The sequence below is a fragment of the Vicugna pacos genome, chromosome 2 (genome assembly GCF_048564905.1).
Source record: "Vicugna pacos chromosome 2, VicPac4, whole genome shotgun sequence".
NCBI lineage: Eukaryota > Metazoa > Chordata > Mammalia > Artiodactyla > Camelidae > Vicugna > Vicugna pacos.
This window is the reverse complement of record NC_132988.1, coordinates 43240840-43263952: the sequence shown is the minus strand read 5'-3', so window position 1 is coordinate 43263952 and position 23113 is coordinate 43240840. Positions and strand designations below refer to the sequence as shown.

Genomic DNA, 23113 nt, shown 5'->3' with positions numbered 1-23113 from the left:
ACAGACCGTAGACATGTTACAGTTGGAATGGTAAAGGCTACACTCCAAACAGGGATATATAATGGTTAATTATTAATCAAGTCTTTTTATTTGCAAATTTACTGCTATGGATGATGACTTTAACAGATGTATTCTTCCAGAAAATATTGCTATAGGAAATGGTTTGAGGAAACGAACATTGGAGTTTTTTGGGAGGAAAAATACATATTTATGATATAAGAAATTCTCATAAATTATATCTATGAGACATCTAAAAGCTATTTATTCTTTACCAATCCCTGACAGTCCATCCAAACAGTGGCAAAATAAATCCATTAAATCTGAGCAGCATTACGTTAACTTTTCCAACAAGATAGTCCTCATAGCAAAAGAGAGAACTTATTTAGCAGTGTTCTGAGGTATAGTCTTGAGTGGTCAGTTATAAGAACAAAATTACTTTGAAATCTTGTATTTTATCCAAAACAGTCACACGAATTTTGAAATCTACCCCATTACCTGCCTGTGGTTGATTTCATATAAAAGTAGTACTTTGGATTCAATACCAGTTAAATTCTACCTTGATTTTTCTCTTTGGCTAAAAGTGTGAATATAAGATGAATCACATTGTTTCCGATATTGTAACATGTAATATACTCATTGATCGATTGTTTATCATCAGATTCCTGCCCCAGCTTCTAAGTACAGAAAGGCAGGAAAGACCCACAGGGCCTGGAGCAGTGATTGGCATATAGTTGAGTCTACACAAATATTTGTTGAGAGAAAAACTTAACCTCATGTGGCTCCCTATGCCCCTGGTATAAGAATTTTCAGAAACCTTGCCATTCCTTGTGAGATGCACGGATTTAAAGCAACTTGGTGATCAAGATTCACCATGTAATCTTGAAATGACTATCATCTAACCAATTTGAACAAACGAGCCAGACCACTTGACTCCATAAACTTCTTGCATAGCCTCAACCACATTGCGCTTAATGTCATTTGCTTGTTTGTTTTCCTTATTGAGTAGGGAAGAAAAAAGGGAGAGCCTGAGGGCAGATACAGTATAATATTCACCTTTCTCTTTCAAAGGGACACATGACTGAAGGAATGAATGAATCCATGGACAATGTCTACATGATTCCACCTCAGAGGACAGGTAAGAGAAACTCATTTTTATGCGATCCATGATATGGCCCCAAATATTTTAAAGTCCTCCATAATCTGATTATTTTTCAACCTTATTTCCCACTTTCTATCACACTGACCAATAATATAGTAGGCGCTTGGCACATAGAAGGAGCACAGTCAATGCCAGGTTCCATTCACAGGAGTATGTGTGTGGCAGCCAACAGTGTCAGTAAAGGCTATTTTCAACATTCCTGGCCATTTCTTTAACTCAGCCAATGATGTTTACTAACCCTCCTCCCCAAACACACAGGTTCATATCCCAGCTCATATTCACTTTAGTTATTATTTAGTTATATACATATAGTATTTAGTTATAAATTTAGTTATATCTTGTGACTTCCCTACTCATAGAGGGCTCTGTGCTTCTTCTTTAGCCATTCTCACTCAAATGTGGTCGAATTTTCACCTCTTTTCTTCTGAGCTCTCCAGCCTCTTTTATCTTTCTCATCCAAGAATAACAATAGTTGAAACGCACATGAGTAAATTTAGTAATGTGTTATTTTGCATTGTTCACAAATCATTGCAGAGGTTCTTAGTCTTCTCTCGCCAACTTGTCACATTCCCCAGGACTGAGGACAGAAAGTATTCAAATATATTTTTGACAGATTCATAAATGTGTCTTTCATGATTCTTGATTTTATTTCCTTCTTTTAAATTATCACAGTTCAAGGGGGTGAGTCTAGCTCAGTGGTAGAGTATGTGCCTAGCATGCACAAGGCCCTGAGTTCAATCCCCAGTACCTCCATTAACATAAATAAATAAATAAACCTAATTACCTCCCCAAATAAATTTTAAAAATATGTTAAATAAATAAATAATTTAAAAAAGAAACAAATAAACGATCACAGTTCAAATGCTCATGAAAACATGGTAGGAAAAAGAAGATTATTAAAACATGCTCCCGTGAAAAATTATTTAAAATTCCTCTAGTTTGCAAACATCCATTTGGATGCTTATTGGAATGAAAGGCCAACGGGGGTTTAGTTAAAGATTGAAATGTTCTCATATTTATTTGATCTGTGGGATCAGTTTGGCAGTTCTGGATGACTTTAAACTTCATGGGAGTCATTTTGCAGGAAATTGCAAATTATTCTGCATCAGTTTTCTCTGTCTCTTATTCAATGCTGCCCTCACTTAAAAGGCAGCAAGGCTTCTTTTTTTTTTTTTTTTTTCCCACTTTGTCCTGAGGGCTGTTGTAAATTGATTTGGGAGTGGAAGAGTTGGGAGTAAAGGAAACTGCTTCTCACCATCACATTTAACTGCCTCTTCACTTTTTGAATGCCTCATCTATTCTAATGATAAATGCTTTGAATTCAAGAGATTGAGTTGATCTTATTTTAGGGTATATTTTCTTTATTTAGAGTATATCTAGACACATTTAAGTTTTCAAACATGTTCTTTTTAATATAGTCAGAATATTATCATGGATGTATTAGTTATATTGCCCTGATACTTTCCAGAAGTTATAGCAATATCCTCTTAATGTTTACTTAGTACTTGTTTCAAAAGAAGATTGAATTAATCTAGTAAAAAGAACCTCAAGTACCTGTGTTTCTTGTCTGTTATTATAGTCGTAGCAGATTGCCAAGGTCCTAGAAAGACAAAAAGTCCAAACTCCAAAGGGAGAATGCAGTGTGCTATTTCCACATCTTGACCGGCAATAATAGCTAAAGGGTATAGGAGCATGTGAAGATACAATTTTATTTTTCCCAGAGCTTTGTTGGAGGTATAGAAGAAACAGTCTAGACATGATACTGGATTAAGAACTAACAACAAGAAGTTAGTGGATTATAAGAGCAGGAAAGAATAATCTCCTGAATACTTTGTTGGGCTTACCTTGAATGTCAAACATAGGCTCTTTTTCTGCACATGTTCTAAAGACAATAGCATTGTTGATAGTTTTCCCTGTGCATTTGCGAGGATGCTTTGTTGGAACCAGTCTGCCTTTGGCACATGGAGGCAGGACTGTAGTTGAAACAGCAGAAAGGAAATGCCAGAGAAGTTTCTCCAAAACTATAATATCTGTTTACATTTTTGTGTGGCTGAGAAAAACGAAGCCACTTGCTGAGTTGAGACAAAGGACTGAAAACAGAACGTTATAAGATGTTGCCGTCACAAAACCTTTAAATGCACACTATTCTGTGGAACTTGGCACAAGGTGCTTAGTCAGGAATGACCCTTTGGGTTAGTCATCCTAGTGGGTCGGCTTCTTCTTTGGAGGCTTATCAGAAGATTGTGTGGTAATGTGAAGAGAAAGAAAGAAAGGAGCCCGAGGCTGAGTTCTCCAGGGTTGTGTCTTACAAACACTTCAGACAGGTCGTTCAGATCTTTAAAGCATTGAACCATTCCCACGTACTCTCTTTCGACGTTCTAGAAGTATTTTTATGCTCTTCTTTCGCCATTTCTACAGTGGAGGCTCAGAGAAGACAGAGGGTATGGGTTTCTTTTGAAAATCTTGGCAAGACGGGTACGCTGTTCGGGGCAAAATGTGCCTTGGGGGTTTTGAATGTGTGATATCAACAGCTTACCTGTAGCCTTTCCAAAATCTCTCCCTTGCCTTTCAGTAACTAACAGCATATCGGTGATAAAAATTCACCCACTGTGGGAATGTGACTCGCAACTTTTATTCCTTATTTTCTGCCCTAGGCTGAAATGGTTATTTAAAAATAGGATTTAACTACAGGTAGTTCTTTTTTTTTAACATTTTTTATTGATTTATAATCATTTTCCAATGTTGTGTCAAATTCCAGTGTAGAGCATAATTTTTCAGTTATACATGAACATATATATATATATTCATTGTCACATTTTTTTCTCTGTGAACTACCATAAGATCTTGTATATATTTCCCTGTAGTATACAGTATAATCTTGTTTATCTATTCTACAATTTTGAAATCCCAGTCTATCTCTTCCCACCCCCTGCCGCCTTGGCAACCACAAGTTTGTATTCTATGTCTGTGAGTCTATTTCTGTTTTGTATTTATGCTTTGTTTGTTTGTTTTTGTTTTTTAGATTCCACATATGAGCGATCTTATATGGCATTTTTCTTTCTCTTTCTGGCTTACTTCACTTAGAATGACATTCTCCAGGGACATCCATGTTGCTGCAAATGACGTTATGTTGTTTTTTATGGCTGAATAGTATTCCATTGTATAAACATACCACCTCTTCTTTATCCAGTCATCTGTTGATGGACATTTAGACTGTTTCCATGTCTTGGCTATTGTAAATAGTGCTGCTATGAACATTGGGGTGCAGGTGTCATCCTGAAGTAGGGTTCCTTCTGGATATATGCCCAGGAGTGGGATTCCTGGGTCATATAGTGAATCTAGTCTTTTGAGGAATCTCCATACTGTTTTCCACAGTGGCTGCACCAAATTGCATCCCCAACAGCAATTTAGGAAGGTTCCTCTTTCTCCACAGCCTCTCCAGCATGTGTCATTTGTGGATTTTTGAATGATGGCCATTCTGACTGGTGTGAGGTGATACCTCGTACTTTTGATTTGCATTTCTACATTTATTTCTTAAATATTACATGATCTTTTAAAACAAAGAATAAAGGCAGTATCCTGGGTAATTATCTTGGTAGTTCGATTGTCCCTTCTTTGCAAATTATCTCCAAAAGACAAGGAAATTTAGTGTGAATGTGTGCTTTATTTGACCTGTGTTCCTCTCTGATTGTGATCATTTTACTTACCCACCTACTTGTAGAATTTCACCATTTAAAGGTTATTTTTTTTTTCTGTCCAAATGATGTATAGACATGTTGTGATTTATTAAAAAGTTGCTGCTTTTCACAGCAAAGCTCTTTGCATTCCTATGGTTGTTGAAATGATTAGAATATCCTTATGTATTTATAGCTGTAGAGGTAATACCATAAATAGGAGACTGCTGATTACAGTTTTTCTCTTTCATATTTCAGTAGATCATAATTTCCTCAAAAACTTTTTTCCTGGGCAAAAAAATCATACTAGACACTTTTTGCCCCACTTTGATATGGTTGAGCTATATAACTTAAGTCATTTGGCGTTATTCAAATATAAGACAAATGCAATTATTCTCCTTCTAAGAAAATGATTTTGAACTTTATGTCACTCCTTTAACTCAAAGCCAATAGAAGCTATAAACTTCAATCTCCACATGATTATAGTCCTCACCAGGGAAGGAGAACAGGGCCAAGTCTAAAGAATAACAATTAAATATTTTTTACATTGTAAAGATTTTAAAATGTTGGAAATTATAGTTTTGTGTGTTAGCGCTACAGTTAGACCATCTTACTGACTTCATAAGTCATTTCATTTTTTTAAAGACATAAAGAGACTAGAATAAGACCTGTCCAATTAAATGTACCTTAAATACAGAAAAATATCTAACTCACTTCCTGATTTAAAAATAATTTGTTGGGGGCCACTGAAGCCAACAGTGTGACTCTATTATACATATTATACGTGTGTTTTAGGCTGATAATGTTGTCTTCAGTACTTCAGATGGATCAGGAAGAAAGAGAACAGTCAGCAGGAAATCCAGTCAGCTGCTCTTGAGTAGTTGGGGTGAATTAGTCAACAGCCCTGGTATTGGAAATGAAGGAACTGAAGAAAAATTTCTCACAATCTAAATGGATAGGGATTAGGAACTGAATTTAGGAAACAGAGAGGAAAGAGGAATTGAAGCCTTGATATTCAAAACCCCAACAACTTGGCATTACAGTGACACTGGTCTCTATGGAATGCAGAAGGGAGAGTGGGATTTGAGAGGACGATGCATTTTGTTTGAACATGAAAAGTCTGAGGTACATTTCATATATCATTGTGGTCATGGTAGACAAATAGAAATCTAGATCAGGAATCTAGATCTGGGGTTTAAAAACCAAGGGAAGTATTAAGAAAAAGAAAAGCAAGGGTAGAATCATAGGTTAGAATCTGTAGGTAAAGGAGAAAGAGGAAGCCTTCAAGGCAGGAAGCTCACGTGAATGAAAGCATTCAACAGCTCCTGCCATCCTGCCTCTCTACCATTAGATTCCCAAAGAAATTAGAAATTAAATAAACAAAAAGATGTTTTGTTGGAAGTGGGGAGTAAATCAGCACGACATTCAGAGAGAGTGTTTCACTTGCCTCTTCCTCCTTTCTTGACCTTGCCTGTCATCTAACATCTCTATCTGTCATAATATACATTTACATATTTATTTGTTTATTATCTGACTCCTCCCCAGTAGGATATATGATTTTCAGAGTTCAAGATTTATCTGCTTCAATCATGACTGTATCTTCAATTCTCAAAATAATGATTTTTGAATGAATGAAAGTTTGACATGCTAAAAATTCTGAGGGATGTCAGTTCGATGTAGGATAGGTACAGAGATGCTGAAAAGGGCATTGAGAATAATCTGAAAATCCTCATTTCTGTAGAAGCGCAGCATTCACGGGCATTCATGGATGACATATTGGCAAAGGTTAATTTATCTTCTAACTCACAGTGATGAGGTCAGATTAGAGAACAAGCAGAGGTAACAGCCATGAGGTCAGCCCAGTGGTGAAGTCTCTATCTGTAGAAGACATCTGCAGGCTGGTACATTAGTGGGGTTTCCACCTGAAGGAGAAGTCAGAGGAACAGAAAACTTTGACATGGGTTTCCTCTCAAAGTGGACTACTGCTTCTAGCAGAAACCTGTCCAGCTTTCTCTCAAGGGGGCAGCAAACAATATCAGAAACTGTATCCCGGGGCTTCCTCCTCTGGAGGAACAGAAATAAACAGGCAGAACACTTTCACAATGACACAGAAAAAGTACTTGACCTATCAAAAGATACAGGAGTTAGAAATTGTACACCAAAGTATTTAAGGCAACATCACATTTATGAAACTAAATCTGATATCTGATGAAAGAATAACATGCAATTGCTAAAGATGTTACAGTGATCAAAATGCACATTTGTAAAATTAAAAACCATACTGGAGGCTGTCATGAGGACACTGAAAACTTGTAAAAATAGAATTAACAAGATAGAAATAAATTCTCCCACTAGACGGAAAAAAAATGAGTGAGATAAAGAGAGAGAGAGAGGAAAAAGAGATTCAGGAAGTACAAATGCATACATACTAGGAATCCCCAAAAGATAATAAAATAATTTTGTGAAAAGAACAAAAACATTTTTAAAAAGAAAAAAAGAACAGAAAAACCCTAATAATGAGTATTCCAACAACAACAACAAAAAGAAAAAGAAAAAAGAAAAAGAATTAAAAAGTAGAGAGAACATAAGCACTATTTAAATAAATCATGAATTTTCCTAATTTAAAGTCAGGCTTGTCTACAGATTCAAAGTGTAGAAACCTTATTTTTACTGTTCATGTGCAAACAAAATAGAAACATTCTTGATATTACAAATCACAAATATACCCTTGAAAAAATAATATAGAGAGAGAGATATAAATTAAAAATTAAGAAGTCCAATATGGATGATGGGTGTTACAAGACTATACAAGCAGCAATGAAGTCAGCAAAAACAATTTCAGGAAAACTGTTGCTAGTGAGGTTATAAATATTTTAAGAAGAAATAAGTTTTGAAAGAAAACTATATAAGGTCAAAATTACAATTTAGTTATGATAAGCAAGTGATAAATTTTAAATTATATGGATGCTATTGGAAAATATGTGAGAGAAGGGTAGTGTGGAAAGGTGAAGTATGCTAAATCTTTAATCCTTTCAGAGGTTTAAGAGATGCTATTTTCTTCTTGACATTTATATTAAAGAAAAAAGTTAACCTGTTGGAAAATATTAGTAGAAGAAAAATAAGCTTTTAACTTACAAATCACTAGAACAAAGGAACATATGTCAGGAGAATGAAGGAAATTCAAAACAAAAACAAAAACAAGAATTAACTAGAAAAAATAATAGAAATAATAGCACAGAGATTGCCTAATGTTAGTATATAGCTTTTGAAAGTTGTGAGGGCAATGGTAATCAGAAAGCCTGTGGAGTGGGTTTTGTCAACCACTACAAATGAATCTACATATAAAACAGAAACAGACTCACAGACATAGAAAACAAACTTATGGTTACCAAAGGGGGAAGGGAGGGGAGGGATAAATAAGGAGCATGGGATTAACTGATACAAACTACTATATAAAATAGATAAGCAACAAGCATTTACTGTATAGCATTTGTATTATTTTTCAGATTCCATATATAAGTAATATCATATAATATTTATCTTTTTCTGACTTACTTCACTTGATATAATATTCTCTAGGTCCATCCATGTTGCTGCAAATGGCAACGTTTCATTCTTTTTTATGGCTGAGAAATATTTCATTGTCTATCAACCACACCTTCTTAAGCCAATCGTCTGTTCATGGCTCTTGCATTGTTACCATGTCTTGGCTATGGTAATTAGTAGTATTTCTTGAACATCTCTCAGGTGTGTGGTCCTTCACCCAGACTCCCTCATTTTCCATCTTCAGCTATCTTGTTAGTTCCTACCTCGCTCAGGTTCTCATTATTCTCAGTTTATCCACATAACTGATGCCCCTCTACTCTTCATTATACACTTTCCAGATTAATTTCCCATTCCCCATATGCAATGGTGCTCAAGCCAAAATGAACAACAAATTACTCTAATGCTCACTGCATTAGAAATGTAACTAGTTAATGACTTTTATTTCTTGTTCTCTTCCTTCTCTCTAGAAGTAATCTTTATTTTTTTTCCCCTGGCTGATTCTTTCTTCCATGTTTTTTAATCTTCAGTTCAAGAGATACTTTCTTTCCTGAATCCACCAGGTCCGGGTTATGTATTTGTTCTACATGCCCTCAAAATCAGCACATAGGTCATCACATGGTAATTAACTCTTACATAACTCAGCAATCTCTTTAAGCTAATACAGATAGAGAATTTTTAAGTGCGGGGTAGACTGGACAGGTCAGGGACTGCAGAGGAGGGGAGGGGAGGGTATAGAGAACACTCAGGTCCTGATCACCTCCCTCGAGCAAATTCTCTTTATAATTTTCTTTATTTTCTAGCTTCTTTGATACTGGGTTTTCTCATGTTTTTGGTGTGAAAAGTCCAAGTTGAGTCAAAGAGGTAACATGAATTTCTCAATAAAATGTATCCTCTAGAGCATTTGATGGGGAAAATAAGACATGTTGGTAATCATGAGTTTGGGGATTTGTTAAGGTCTCAGTTCATATCCATTCTGAACATCAACTGCATATGGTAATTGACTCAATGTCATCTTTGACATGTATCATCTTTACTGTCTTTGTTTACGCTTTCTCAAAGTTACAAATGATGGAAGAGATCATGAGTGGTTTATGACTGAGGTTTAATACTTTATGGGGATACTAGCTTGGAATTTGCAATCTAAAAGCTGTCTTGACATTTTCCTGATGTCTTTATTGTCTCCTTGGTCAGCCTCAAGTTGAATTCTACCTTCATTTCCCCCCTTCCTTTCTCCCTTTTCTCACTACTGGGAAAATAGGACCAATAATTCAATAAAAGAAACACTTAGCTAACAAGAGACCTTTCAAGTAGTTGTCATCTTCTAATGGAGAATTATTGCTCTATATATATTATCATAGCTAGAGCAGAACCACTTTGAGGATAAAAATGACTTGCAAGTTATTTCTTATATATATATATTTGCTCCAGAAATAGAAAATATCGAGTCTGCTGGGCTCCTATCCTGTAGTGAAAAGACAAAAATATGGAGGAGCATAGGTAATATAGTTAGAAAAAAATCCTATTGAGATAATATTCTACATGTCATTACTAAAATATTAGTCTGATAAGAGTTCATAAAAGATATTATTTTGCTAAAATCATGAAAAAAGTTAAAAATTCCATCAAATGTTTTAAAATATTTTTTTCTGATTAAATAATAATACTTGCTTTTACAGTGAATTTTGAAAATTTAGAAAGAACTACAATCAATGTATTAGTCTTAAAGTTGGCATTCAAGTGTTTAAATGCACAAGATAAAGGTCAAATGACGAAATATAACTAGTTAATGACTGTTCTCAATTTTGTAGACAAAAGTATTCTAGGACCCCTAGATTTGTAGCTCCTCAGTGGCAAATATCCTCTGGCATGTAGAAGTTTCTTTCACGTAAACTCAGAGTTCAAGTGCTGTGTGCTATAAATCTGTGGAAAGTTGCCCTAGCACAGAGACAGGGCTAGTATAGATTTTTTTCTCTTTTCCTCCTCTGTTTCTAATGAATAATTAACTTTGTGAAGGTGGACAAGATGGATCAGTGACTCAAAAGACCCTGACAGAATCAGGAACTGAATAGAAGCAAGTGGAGACTGCCAGAAAAAACAGTCACCATCGCACTGCTAGTCTGAAATTCCACCTGACCCAAGAGTGGGTCTTCCACCTTCTTACTTCCATAAATGTGATTTCCATGGTATATGGTTAATAGAATGTGCTCTACCTGCCACCTGCCTGGGTTGGATGCTGATTCCTCAGCTGATTTTGTGACCTTTGAACAAGTAAGTTACTTATTTTGTCAATTCCTCAGTTTCTCTGTCTGCAAAATGCAGAAAATGTGACATCATTAACTCACAGGGTGATTTTGTATGAATTTCATGATGAAATCTGTGCCATATGTTTAGCCCACCACATTGTAAGCAGTAAATACACTCTAAACATTAATGATGATTAAGTCTAAATATTTGCACATCACCAATTATTTATAGACCTAAGGACCATACACACAACCTCTATTCAACTTGGTAGTTTAATGACTGATAAGAGTCTTAGTGGATACACACTCAGTTATACTGCAGAATGTGAAACAGATTTTCTTCTAATAGCTTAAGTATTTGTTACACGGGCATTTCCAGAGTTGTGTTAACGATTTTGAAGAGTCATAAACACTGAATAAGCCCATCACTCACCCAGCTGCGTGAGCATTCCTTCACCTCGCTTCAAGCTCTGATCTGCAGCACTAAGTGAAAATATTCTCCTCTTTCTCCCTTCAACCTTCAAGCAAACTGCCTGCACTAAAGGGAGACTGGAGTTCTGCTATTTTGAATTTAAAAAATGAGAAGGGGATATTTCTATTTTTTTTTTATTCAGTGGACCATAATTTTTAGTAGCCTCTGATGTATATATCATTTCATCACATAAGACTCACATTAACTTCAAAGGGAACGACACACAATGGCACACAAAGTGGTAAGAAACATTTCCAGGACATAATGAAGTATTATCTGAAGCAGTGCTGAAGCAGATGTCTTGGGAGAGGAAACAGTAGCAGCGCACCAACTTCAGGAGCTGCCGCAGTCAGGCTGGGGTCACTCAGCCTTAACGAGATCATGCTGACGGCCAACCAGAAAGGCAGAGCTGGACGGGGGGGGGGGGGGGGGGGGGAAATGAAAGGAAAAAAAAAAAAAAAGAGAGAAAGAAAAAAGAAGCATTGGAGCCACCCCTTTTGTTAAGGCCAGCTTGTACCTGTGACTTATTGGCAGAAAGCGCTGGCCATTCATAAATCTTCCCAGTTTCAGGGCTCTGGGGACATTGGAGAATGATGAAGACCCACGTGGGCACGCACTGTAACAGGAACCCATTAGACAATGCCGGACCCGGAAGAGAGGCCCCCAACTACTTCCGGCTTGCAGGGGCGTTAGAATCTACTTCCTGTTAGAGCAGGGCGGTCCTCGGACCTTCCACCCACATCACAGCAAGATTAGGGCCAGAGACTCCTGCTTCGATGAGCATGATGAAGGGGGGTTTTTACCACTAAGGCGATTGCCTTGGCACAGTGACGTTCTAATTCTTCCCTGTTCCCTCTTAGAAAACTCCAGGTCTCCATATTCTGGGGATGGGGTAAAGGGAAAAAAGGGTAGTTAAGATAGGCTCAGAATTGAGTTGAGGGTCTGATATCCCAAATATTATTCTATGGAAATCTCTTCAGTTATAAGTTCCTCGGGGCTGCAGCTCCTATGCTTGGGGCTTTGGATGGGAAATGCAGAAGGCTGTCAACTTAGCTGAGTACAAAGAGCAGTGATTCTGCAGGGAGAAGCATGGCAGGGGTAGAAGGATCAATGCCCATTATTTTTAAATCTCCCTGGACCTCTTCCATGACTGTAATACTTAACTGTTAGTAGAGTACAAAACAAGATGTAGTAGGAAAATACAACTTTGGGAGAGAAAACACTTTTTATTGCCCACTACCCAGTGCTGTTTGGAGTGGTTAACATGGATTGCTCACGAGGATTATCCGCTGCCCACTGCCTTTGCTGATGAGTTGTTAAGGGATCTGATTAATGGAGCAAATATGGTTTCGGCATAACAGTCAAGATGGGCCCTTTAGACAAAGCAGGATTTGTCTCCTTTACCCAATGCCCATTCAAGATGGACAAGTCGACATTTAAAAAATGGAAAACAGATGTTTCATACAAAGCTTTAAAAGTGTCAGGTATAGATGAAGGACCCCAGCTACTCAGATGGATTGGATCCAAGAACGGAATGTGGAGAAATCTGGCATTTCATCCGGCAGGCATACGTGCATTATAAAATAATCATAGTTTCCCTTTGAATAAAGGGAAGTTATCCAGAATTAGTAAATCAGGATAGAATGGCTTCTGAATATCCGATAGTCATCACACTAATTTTTTCCAGTTTTATTGAGGTATAACTGACAAATAGAATAGTATATATTTAAGGTATACAGTGTGATGACTTGATATACACATACATGTGAAATGATTTCAACAATATGTTAAATTAACATATCCATCACTGTCATCATACTAGTTAATTGTTATTCTAAACAACTGGTTTGTCAGATCATTATCACCAAGTTCCTTTTAATAAAGAGGCTAATACAACTTGGAATAAAGTTATAACTCTGAATATATTACTAACTGAGTATCACTGAAATTCAGTTCACCGCACAACACTGTACAAACTTTATGTGGACTATTTGGTAAGCTTACTTTCATTCTCTTAAAGCAAAGCAAAAGGAGATCATCTGCAAAGACATGTATATGTTTTTAAATTTTAAGCAAATACATGTTTTTAACCCTCCAATGCAGTGATGTCACGTTGCCATTACCTGGGGATATTTTTTAAAAACACTCGTGCTGGGCTGCACCTTTAGATATTATGATTTTATTTGTTCGTGGTGGAGCTGGGACACTAGAAAATTTTAAAAGCTCCTAAGGTTATTGTAATGTGTGACCAAGTTGAAAACTCCTGCTTTGATGTACTTAGGCATCTAAAATATATGGCTATATCGTACCTTTTGTACTCTCCTGTTTGCTGGAGTATACTATAGAACATGCCAAGGGCTACTCCCAGCATTTTTTTCTAGGACCCAGCATACCTCCTTATGTTCTCAATCGTAGTGAAAATATGGATGCTAGTGTAGAAATGCCTGGTTTGGATTTCCAGCTCTCCACCTACTAGCTATGTGACCTTGGACAAGTTATGAATGCTCTCTGTTCCCCAGTTTTTTGTGTGTTAATGGTGATAATAATGGTATCTACTCGGAGTTGTTGTAAAGATGCAATAGAGATTATATATAAACGAGTTATTATATATAAAGCCCTTAGAACAATTTTTGGAAAAATCTTTTTTTACTACTAAAAAGAATTCTAGCTCTAAGTCTTACTCTCTCTCTGCCAGTCGCAAAGAGTCAATAAATATAAAGTAAAAACAATCATTAAATTTTTATATTCAACAGCACCCCCAGAATTTCACATCATTTTTCTGCTTTGTCAACAAAATTCTTTATATCAAAAAAGGTGAGAATGCTTATGAGTTGTCTCCAATTCTGTAGTTTCTCAAGCTTTGGTCCCTGGAAACCACCTTAAGTGTTTCTCAGATATTGAGTTGCCTGGACCCCATTACCAGATACTCTGAGGATGATTCTTATGAGCAGTAAAGTCTGAAAACAGCTGCTCCAGGCCACGCCTGTGAGCCAACAGTAGTAGGAGAACTGTTGTGTTCTTTCACCTTCTAGCCCTGGTGTGTCCTCAGGAAGAATCTTGCAAATAATCAATAAAAGGTGTCTATTAGAGGACACGGTGATGCTGTTGCCAATGTGTTTATGCAGGAACTGCTTCAAGGTTGTAGATTTTGACTTTGCATGACGAAGCAGTTTAACTTTGTCTCCAAAGGAGCACTTGCTACTTTCTAGAATTTTTAAGTGGGTTTCTCTTCCTGGATAATTATCTTCTCAAGACATAGACATATTTTATGGATCTTGTGGACTCACAAGGGTGTGTTGAATACTTCCTCAGAATGCTCTAAGTACCCTCTTGGTGCCTGGGACTGGCCAGAACTGACAGCCTGTCTAGGGAAGGGAGGGGGCACTCTGAGCCAGACCAGGACCCATGTTCTGAACCCTGTTCCTGTTTCTTGTTTTGCCCCATGAAGCTGATCTCTAAGTCTGACACTCTCCTATGCACCATATCAGATGCCCAGAGGAGCTCTAAGACCCCTGCGTGAGGAGTCTTCAGGAGTCCCAAGGCCAGGATCATTTCCAGGAGGGCAGCCTGGTGAGTGGATTGCTCCCCAGGACTGGCATGGACTTGTCATAGGATTGCATAAGAATACACTGCCAGATGGTGCTGATTCTGACTGGGGGAAACTAGAGAATAAAGAATTTTCAAATGCACTGATTGGAAAATTGTATAGATATACCTCTTCTTTATTTATTATTCTAAATCTTCACACATAAATCACCATGTCTCACCTCACATTATTTTTTTTCTAAATATAAGGATGCCACAACAATTATTTGCACACCCTAGAGGTGCTCCTGACTCCAACTTGTACTCTCTATTTGTCACCAAGCTTAAAACCATCAGCGATACCTACATCTTTTCTTCTGGGATGCCCATTACACAAATTCAGTTGTAGTTACTTTAAGATCTTTACAAGAAAGTTAGCTGCATTCTGAGGATTAGTTATGAATGAGACGAGTCAAACTCTAATAAACTAGGAATTGGTGCAATAAAAATTAGAAACATACATATTAAGTACTTAAGGATAGGCTAAGATATGCAGCTGTAATCACTCGACAGACCTTTGTGAATTACAGAAACCAAACTTTTGTTTCTCACTCACACAACAGGTCCATCGTGCAGTGATTATGGGCTTTTTCCCAAGTGTCTTCTTGGGACTCAGACAGGCAGAACGGTCATCAGAAACATTGCCAGTTCCAACAGCAGAGGGAAAGAAACTCTGGAAGTCTTCACATAAGCAATTTAATAACTTGGTCTAGAAAGGATGCGTATCACTTCTGCTCACAACTTATCAGTTAGTCCTAGTTGCGCGATGCTCACTTAATGACAAGGGGTCCAGGAAGCGCAATCCAACTATTTTTCCAAAAGTTGAACAGCCAGAAATGTTTGGGGAACAACACTAATGACTACCACAGATGTATTCAAGGTAGGACACTTATTCAGTATTTTGCGAATTTCTAAAGGAAATGTCTAGAATTGTTGTATGTCTTGTAAGAAATATCTTCTAAAAAAACTGTAAGAGAAAATGAGAAAAGGCATAAACAAAAGACTTCTTATAAATAATAAATATTAGACAATTTAAAGCTAATTTCTATATTTATAATTTATAAAGAATAAGTCAATAAAATTAATTTTATTTCCTTCTAAGAGTCATGTAGCATGGAATTCATGCTAGAATCCAAAAGCAGAAGACTGAGCAAAGGAAAGGTCATATACCCAAATACTAAGACTGTTGTTTCTAGGTCAGGAGTAGATGAGAAACAACTTTTCCTTTCTTTTCATTTTTTTTTTCTTTTTACTTTCTGCTCCAAGTATCCCAAAGTGAATGTAGATTGGTTTTATAATGGAAAATTATATGAAATAATCCTCATATTACTAGAGTCATGTCTTAAAGAAGGGGAAACTGATGGATTTTTAGTAATAAATATAAAACCAAGTTATTAACCGGCAGGTTAGTTAGCTAGGGAAATCTTTTCCTTCCTTAGAAGTTTAAAAGTAATATTTGTACTGATTAATTTGGAGGTTGAAACCTAGTAAAGGGTTGGAGATGATCCGTCCCAGCCCTGGATTGGTACCAAAAGATTTTCACCCTACTTTAGACAACTCTGTGAGAAGCACAGCTGCTTGTCAAAGAGAAGACCTCTGTTTATATTTCCACTTTTAGCATTTTGTATTTATTTAGCTATCTTTTAGGTATTTGGTTTTGATGAGACCTGGAATGTCACTTAGGAACATTACAACATATCTTAGGCTTTTATTGAATGTTGAAACAAAATAATGGATGATCAAAGTTTTTGAAAGGACTTTTTTTTTCATAATTAAAAAAATGCAATGTCATAGTGACAGACTACAGAGCAGTGGTTGCTTTAGAAGGAGGACAGGGAGGTGTGGGGGGATTAGAAATGGCATGAGGAAATATTGGGGGATCAACGATATCCTCTTCATTTTAGGGATGATTTCATATATACATATATTATAACTTGCCAAATTATTTAAGTATGTGCAATTATACCTAAGTGAGGATGGTTACAAATATAATTCAGTGTATCCTGTCAGTGGTGGTTATTTGAGAGTCTTTATCTTACATTAGGCTACTAAGCTATAAAGGTCAGACCTAAAGTCCTTAATATTTAATACTTAGAGGTTGGAATGTGAAATTTTCAGATGATACCAAGCTGGAGAGAATGAAAAGAACTGTGAGAGTCAGTGTCTGTATGAAGTAAGGACATGAAATTAACAAACTGGAAGTAACCAGTAACCATCAATTATGCTTTTAAGTTGTAAATGTACTCAGGTTAACTAGACAGAACCTTTGTTAGAAGATGTTTTGTTGGTTGCTGTTAAAACACTATGGTAATCTACCAATATGTATTATGGGTGGTATTTACCCAGAGAGTTTTGTCATTAATTGGGACTGACATGGTATAGTTGTGACTAAGGAACAATTTATATAAACCCACTTTGGTTTGGTGAGTCTGAGAATAGCATTGAATGTGTGAGTCTGCAGATAACATTCAATGGATGATCATAAATGAAATTCTGAATGCCAAGATAAACATCAATATTGAATGTTAGCATATGCAATGGGAACAAACTGGGTAACTGTTATAAAATTTAGAAATATTGTGCTTGCTATGAAATGTGATTTCTTTCTATTCTCAGTATATTGAATTTTTGGATTTTAAGTTCAATGTTAAAATTCAGGCTAATAACTAAAATGATGCTAAGCCACTAGTCATAACTGAGGCTATTTCTACATGAAGAAATGCAGAAGTGAGGTGAAAATATTCTTTTGATCCAACAGATCAGCTGTGGTGCTTAAGTTCTACAAAGACATAGACATTTGAGCCACTTTGATCATCCCACCATTTATAAAGGCCACAGCTGATTGGATTAAGAGACATTTGCTTTCAGAGCTATCCTGCCACTGAATACGTAGAAATAATCTAATTAACAAACTACTTTTTAAATTCTAATATTTCACCTGCACAGTGAGGGATGATCCAGTTGCAAATGGATATTTGTTAACATTTCCATGTAAATTGCTGATGGTTCAAATAATAACTGAAAACTACCTGAAAAACATACTCTCCTACAGAAAAAGCTCCTGGATGAGAGCGTGATTTGTACCTTGGCCAAAATAGGCAGGCAGTTTTCAATATGTTTTCCCCCAAGCCTTTGAAGTGGCACTCAGGAAGCATTATGTTAAAAATATTGGAAGTTAAGTTCCTGGAGGTGAATACTATTGCCAGTTCTGTCTGTTTAGCAACTAGCGGAGTGACTCTTTCAGGGAGGGACTAAACATGTGTTTGGATTTTAAAGACCAGCAAGATTAGACTTGAATGCAACCTGACTAGACCTGGATGATAGCTAGCTAATGAAGTTCACGAAGAGTTGATAAATGTCTTTAAAACTTCTGTCCCCAAATAGTTAAGGCAGCACATAGGCAATCACTAAATGTTTGAGTGACTGACTGATGAAGATGCTTGTGACATTGAAGAATGAGGGAGAACAGAGCATCTCTAATAAATACTCATATCTGGAGTTCAGAAAAAGGAAGGAAAAGGAAAACCAAGATTTGAGGTGGTGTATAGCTCAGTGGTAGAGCATGTGATTGGTGTGCATGAGGTCCTGGGTTCAATCCCCAGTATTTCTGTTAAGGAAAAAAAAAAGAAAGAAAAAGATGAAGCCTGGAAAAATGTGGTTATATTCACAGTGCTCTTTCTTAGAACAATGGAAAGTAGAGATAACAATTGATATTCCAATAAAGAAAAGCTCATTTCTATAAAACAAGCTTGTAGTGTCAAGAAAAAATTTGAAAAACTTAACAAGCCATGCTCTTATTGGACCCATAAATGTTAATTGTAGCAGTGGTACAGATATGCAATTTTATATATAAAGCAAACATTTTTTATCTAATTCACAAATACAAGGTTGAATTTTTTGTAATAATATGAACTTTTTTCTAACCAACGTTGTTGAGGAATAATAGGTACATTGGGTGCATCAATTTCAAGTATAGAATTTTGAGTTTTGACAGTTGTATGCACCCACGCACCTCCACCATGATTAAGTTACATCGCATTTCCGTCATCCCCAAAGACTTCTTGTGCCTCTTTGCAGTTTATCTCTCCCTTTGCTCCAGGCCAGGGGCAACCACTGATCTGCATTTTGTCACTCTAGTTTGTATTTTATATCAATGGAGTCATATTGAATGTAGCATTTCAATATGGACCTTTCATTCAGCATATTATTTTTGAAATTCATCCATGTTGTTCCATGTTGTGTGTTTCAATAGTTTCTTCCTTTTTATCACTCAGTACTGTTTCATTCTATAAGTATATGTTTACCCATTCCCCTATTGATGGTATTCGGATTGTTTCCACTTTGGAGCTGTTGTGAATAAAGCTGATATGAACATTTGTGTATAAATCCTTGTGTGTACATTTTGTTCCATTCCTCTTGAGTAAATAAGTCCACTTAAGAATGGAATGACTAGGGATATGGTAGGTATAGCTTTAACTTTTTAAGAAGCTATGAAACAAATTTCTGTAGTGGCTGTACCATTTCACATTCCCACCAGCAATGTATGAGAGATCAAGTTGCTCCACATCCTTGCCAACACTTGATATTATCAGTCTTTTAAAATTTTAGCCATTCTGATAAATGTGTTGTCATGTCTTACTATGGTTTTAATTTGCATTTTCCTGATCAATTGAACCTTTGAACATTTAAAAAATTGAATTCATTTTGAATCTAGTCCACTTAATCATGCCAAATGACAGAATTCTAATTTGTAGACTGCCTGTGCCTTTTTAAATAGTCATCTGGTTTGACAACAATAAAAATATTTGATACATTTTGCCAAGAATGTCTCTTCTCATGATTCCTGTCCAGACACGCCATCACTCACTGCTCTCTACTCCAACTGATTGTTCCTTAGGCTTTAGGCTGCTCCCATTAAAGGTCAGGAATGCAAATGCCTCTAGCAGCCCACATTGGTGTATCTTGCCCTAGCTGCTGAAGTAGGTGTCATCACTGGCACAGCACTCTGGTGGGTGGGCTGAGCACATGGAAATGGAGCAGCCGGTGTGACTGTGACTCTGTGCCCTGCCTGCTGGGGCAAGACAGTGTTGTGCCATCAGACTCTGCTCTGCCAGAGAGTCCCCATCAAAGAGACCTGAGTAAAGGAGCCCATTCCTGGGTGGAGACTCCTGGCTCAGGGTCTACGTACTGGAGGGACTGCCACTCTGCAGCTTCTTGGGCAAAACTGTGACCTATCTGTGCAACAATGATGCACTTTGGCACTCTCATTGAGGTGCTTTAGACCAAACTCTTTCTATCTGAGGCTTATTACATGGACTTTTCAAAGTTTTCAAGAAGGAATTTTCTCACAGTATCTGTCTGTTTAAGGACTTTGAGACCCAGAGACTATACAGTGGAGTTTATTAAAAGAATATTTTATACATGAAGTTTTCTCCTAAGGGCAGATGCAATACTTTGAACACAATGTGAATAATGAACGTGGAAGAAAATTGCACATTTCAGTCTTGCAAAAATATTTCCAGGATTCCCGAATGACAAGATGATAATGGTTGGTATGCAGAAAACGAGGTACCATATCTGATAGGCTTTAAAGCATTCTGGGCTTACCTTTGTGACGTGTGATTGAAAAATGGAGCAGCTTTCCTTTTGATTTCTTTTCCATCTGTTTTTTACATTTAACTATCCAAGAGCTATATCATTAATCCCTCAAAATGGTCTCTTTTTTATTTTACCCAAGTTTGTTTTCTGAAGGTAGACGCCCATCCTGGGCTCCGTAGGACTCTGCCTCACACATCAAACATTCCATCAGCTGACATTAGCAGGGTAAAATCTTTCTATTTTTGATATCTCTGAGTTCAAATGAGATAAACATTTACTTAGCACAAAGGTTTTAGCAATAATATGATGGTTAAGGCTTCGTGGTTCATGAATTAGAATTTGTATTTGTTCAGTTTAGTGAAACCTATATTTTACTAACAAAAAATAAAGTTTCATTTACCGTACAATGAAGTGAATCAGCACACATTAATCATGATTACTTTGTAAAAGGCTATGACATTGATATTAAACAAATAAACAATAGATCCTCTGTTCCAAGAAACATTTCATCTAAGAAAAAAATGATTTTGTAATTCAAACCAGAAATTGCCCTAAATGTTTAGCCTGCGTTGGCTCATTTTGCATGCCACTTTATCTGGGCACTTTCTGTTGACATTTTTCGTGTTCGTAACTTCATAGGCTGTGGTCATTTGTTACCCGGCTATCACCCATCTGCACACATGCATTTGTCATTCTTCTGCTGAATTTGGCTCTAGTTGGGCAATGGGAAGTCAGAGCTGGTGGAATAATGCTGTTATTTGAAAGATATCATTAGAGGACAACATTGTACTTCAAAGACCAGGAACATATGGTTTTGACTTTTATAAAGATGGCAGGTGGACATGAAGAAAAGGTTGATTTCAAATTTATTTCCATGATACGAGGAACTTCTTGAAAGTCTGAGGAAGATTAATTTCCAATTTGGAATTCCTAATAACTGAAACATGATCAAGGTTTTACAACTTCCTGAGGGAAATTTTCTGGATGACCAAGCCATCCTCATGTAAACCAATGGAACAATTTAATATAAGTCTCAGAATGATCAAATATCAACAAATGTTGGGTAAGAGAAGCTTTGGAAGGTCAACGTATGTAGAATGTAATCTATTACAAAAGTTTTAACTAGAGGATATATAACATTAGAGAACTAAAAAATACATAATTAACTCTTAAATATGATCTGAATAAAATCAAGTCGAGTTTCAAAAATTAGTGCTTATTTTAAAAGGCCACTTTGTTATGTATCTAATTGAATTTTTAGTGCTGTTCAGCGTATAAGGGCTTTCTTGTACCCTAGAATGTTAGAACTTCTTTAGTGATGATAATAGTTGGGCTTTTCTAAAAGTAATTTTTTTCTTCTGTACTTATGATCCTTCCAATCAAATAAAGGGAAGATATTGGACAAACACAAATATAATTCTACTTTTAGCAGTTATCCTATAGATATTTGCACATCCTCCAGCAACATTCGTGATGGCAAAAATATAAAAAATCATCTAGATGTCCATTTGCAGGGGACAAATTAGATCAGCTATGTTATAAGTGAACACTGCAATTGTATACCCCATTCCATGAAATAACACAGATTTATATATGATGCCAACAAATAATCTCCTGGACATAGTGATACTATAAAAAGCAAAGCTCAGAACAGTATGCATTTATATAAAAAGGCTGTATGAAATACATATTCTGTATGTATACACACACACACACACATATATATAATTTTACAAATAAAGCCTCTGACTCAAACTTTAAAAATAGAATGCCATCTTTTTCTCGTTAATGTTCTGCATACAGAAAAAAAAAAGAGACCACACAGTCCCCAGGGGAACCACTCTACTACCTCAGCCCATAAGTGCCTTGAAGTCAAAAATGTCTTTTTACAACCTTGTATTGAAGGGAGTAAGCAATCAGGAGTCTTTTTATAAACTTTTCTCTATTTGGGGTAAGGGCTTCCCTCTCTGAGCCCTGCTTTTCTTTTTCAAGACTCAGGATTGCTGTGAGATGGGGGAGCCGTTGGGGTGGGGTCCTTTTCACACAAAGAAGTTTTGGATGAAGGTAAACTGTACCAGAGTAGGCTTGTGGGCACTTCAGCAGGGGAGGAAGAACTGAGATCTTTATTATTTCCATCTTTGTGACAGACAAGAGTCACATGCTTCATAGATCTTTTAGTGTGATTCTCCAGTGTAGTTAATTCTCTAGTACAGTGAGTTTTAGAGAATGTTTTCAAACACTTTTGGGAGGATTGGATGGAGATTGATGTTGAGAGGCAGAGGATAATAGGCATCTTCTCTAAAGTGAGAAGGGAGGTCACTTTTGGAGGGGGACAAGGGGAAGATGTATTTCTTATCAGTAGGCATTATCAATATAGTAAGAATTTCAGACAGAATATTAGCTCAGTTCTTGGGCCTGAGACCCAGACTAGGTGTATCCTAATAATCCTCCTTCCCATTCTCCACCCACAGGCAGCAGTGGCTCAGGTTGGTGACCCTTTCCTTCCCTGACTACACCGGCAAGGAGAGAATGGGAGTCTATCTGGGATGCAGGAGCAGCAGAGATAAAGGTCAGGAAAAACTTACTGTCTCTTTCTCCAGGGCCCAGTGTCTCCCACCCCCACAGTCACGAGCGGCACCAGTAAGGACTGAGAAGCATCAGGTAGGATCAGGTAGACAAAGCTCTGAAAACTAGCTCTGAAAATTAGATTGTCACTGAAACCACAGCCCACAAAAGCAGGCCAGAACTTATCAGGGGCCAGAGTCTCCTAACATAATATCCAAAATATCCAGAATGTAATTGAAATCACCTATCCAATGTGGAGGAAGAAAAACAG

The 23113-nt window shown here is 36.8% G+C and overlaps 1 long non-coding RNA gene across 1 annotated transcript; it reads right to left on the bottom strand.

The window, feature by feature from the left end:
* Window positions 1-6607: 6607 nt before the first annotated feature.
* LOC140700110 (uncharacterized) lies at window positions 6608-11713 on the bottom strand. Its single transcript, XR_012078333.1, has 2 exons — window positions 11612-11713; window positions 6608-6755 (listed from the first exon to the last, which is right to left on the bottom strand). It is a non-coding gene; the product is annotated as an uncharacterized lncRNA (long non-coding RNA).
* Between the last annotated feature and the right edge of the window lie 11400 nt (window positions 11714-23113).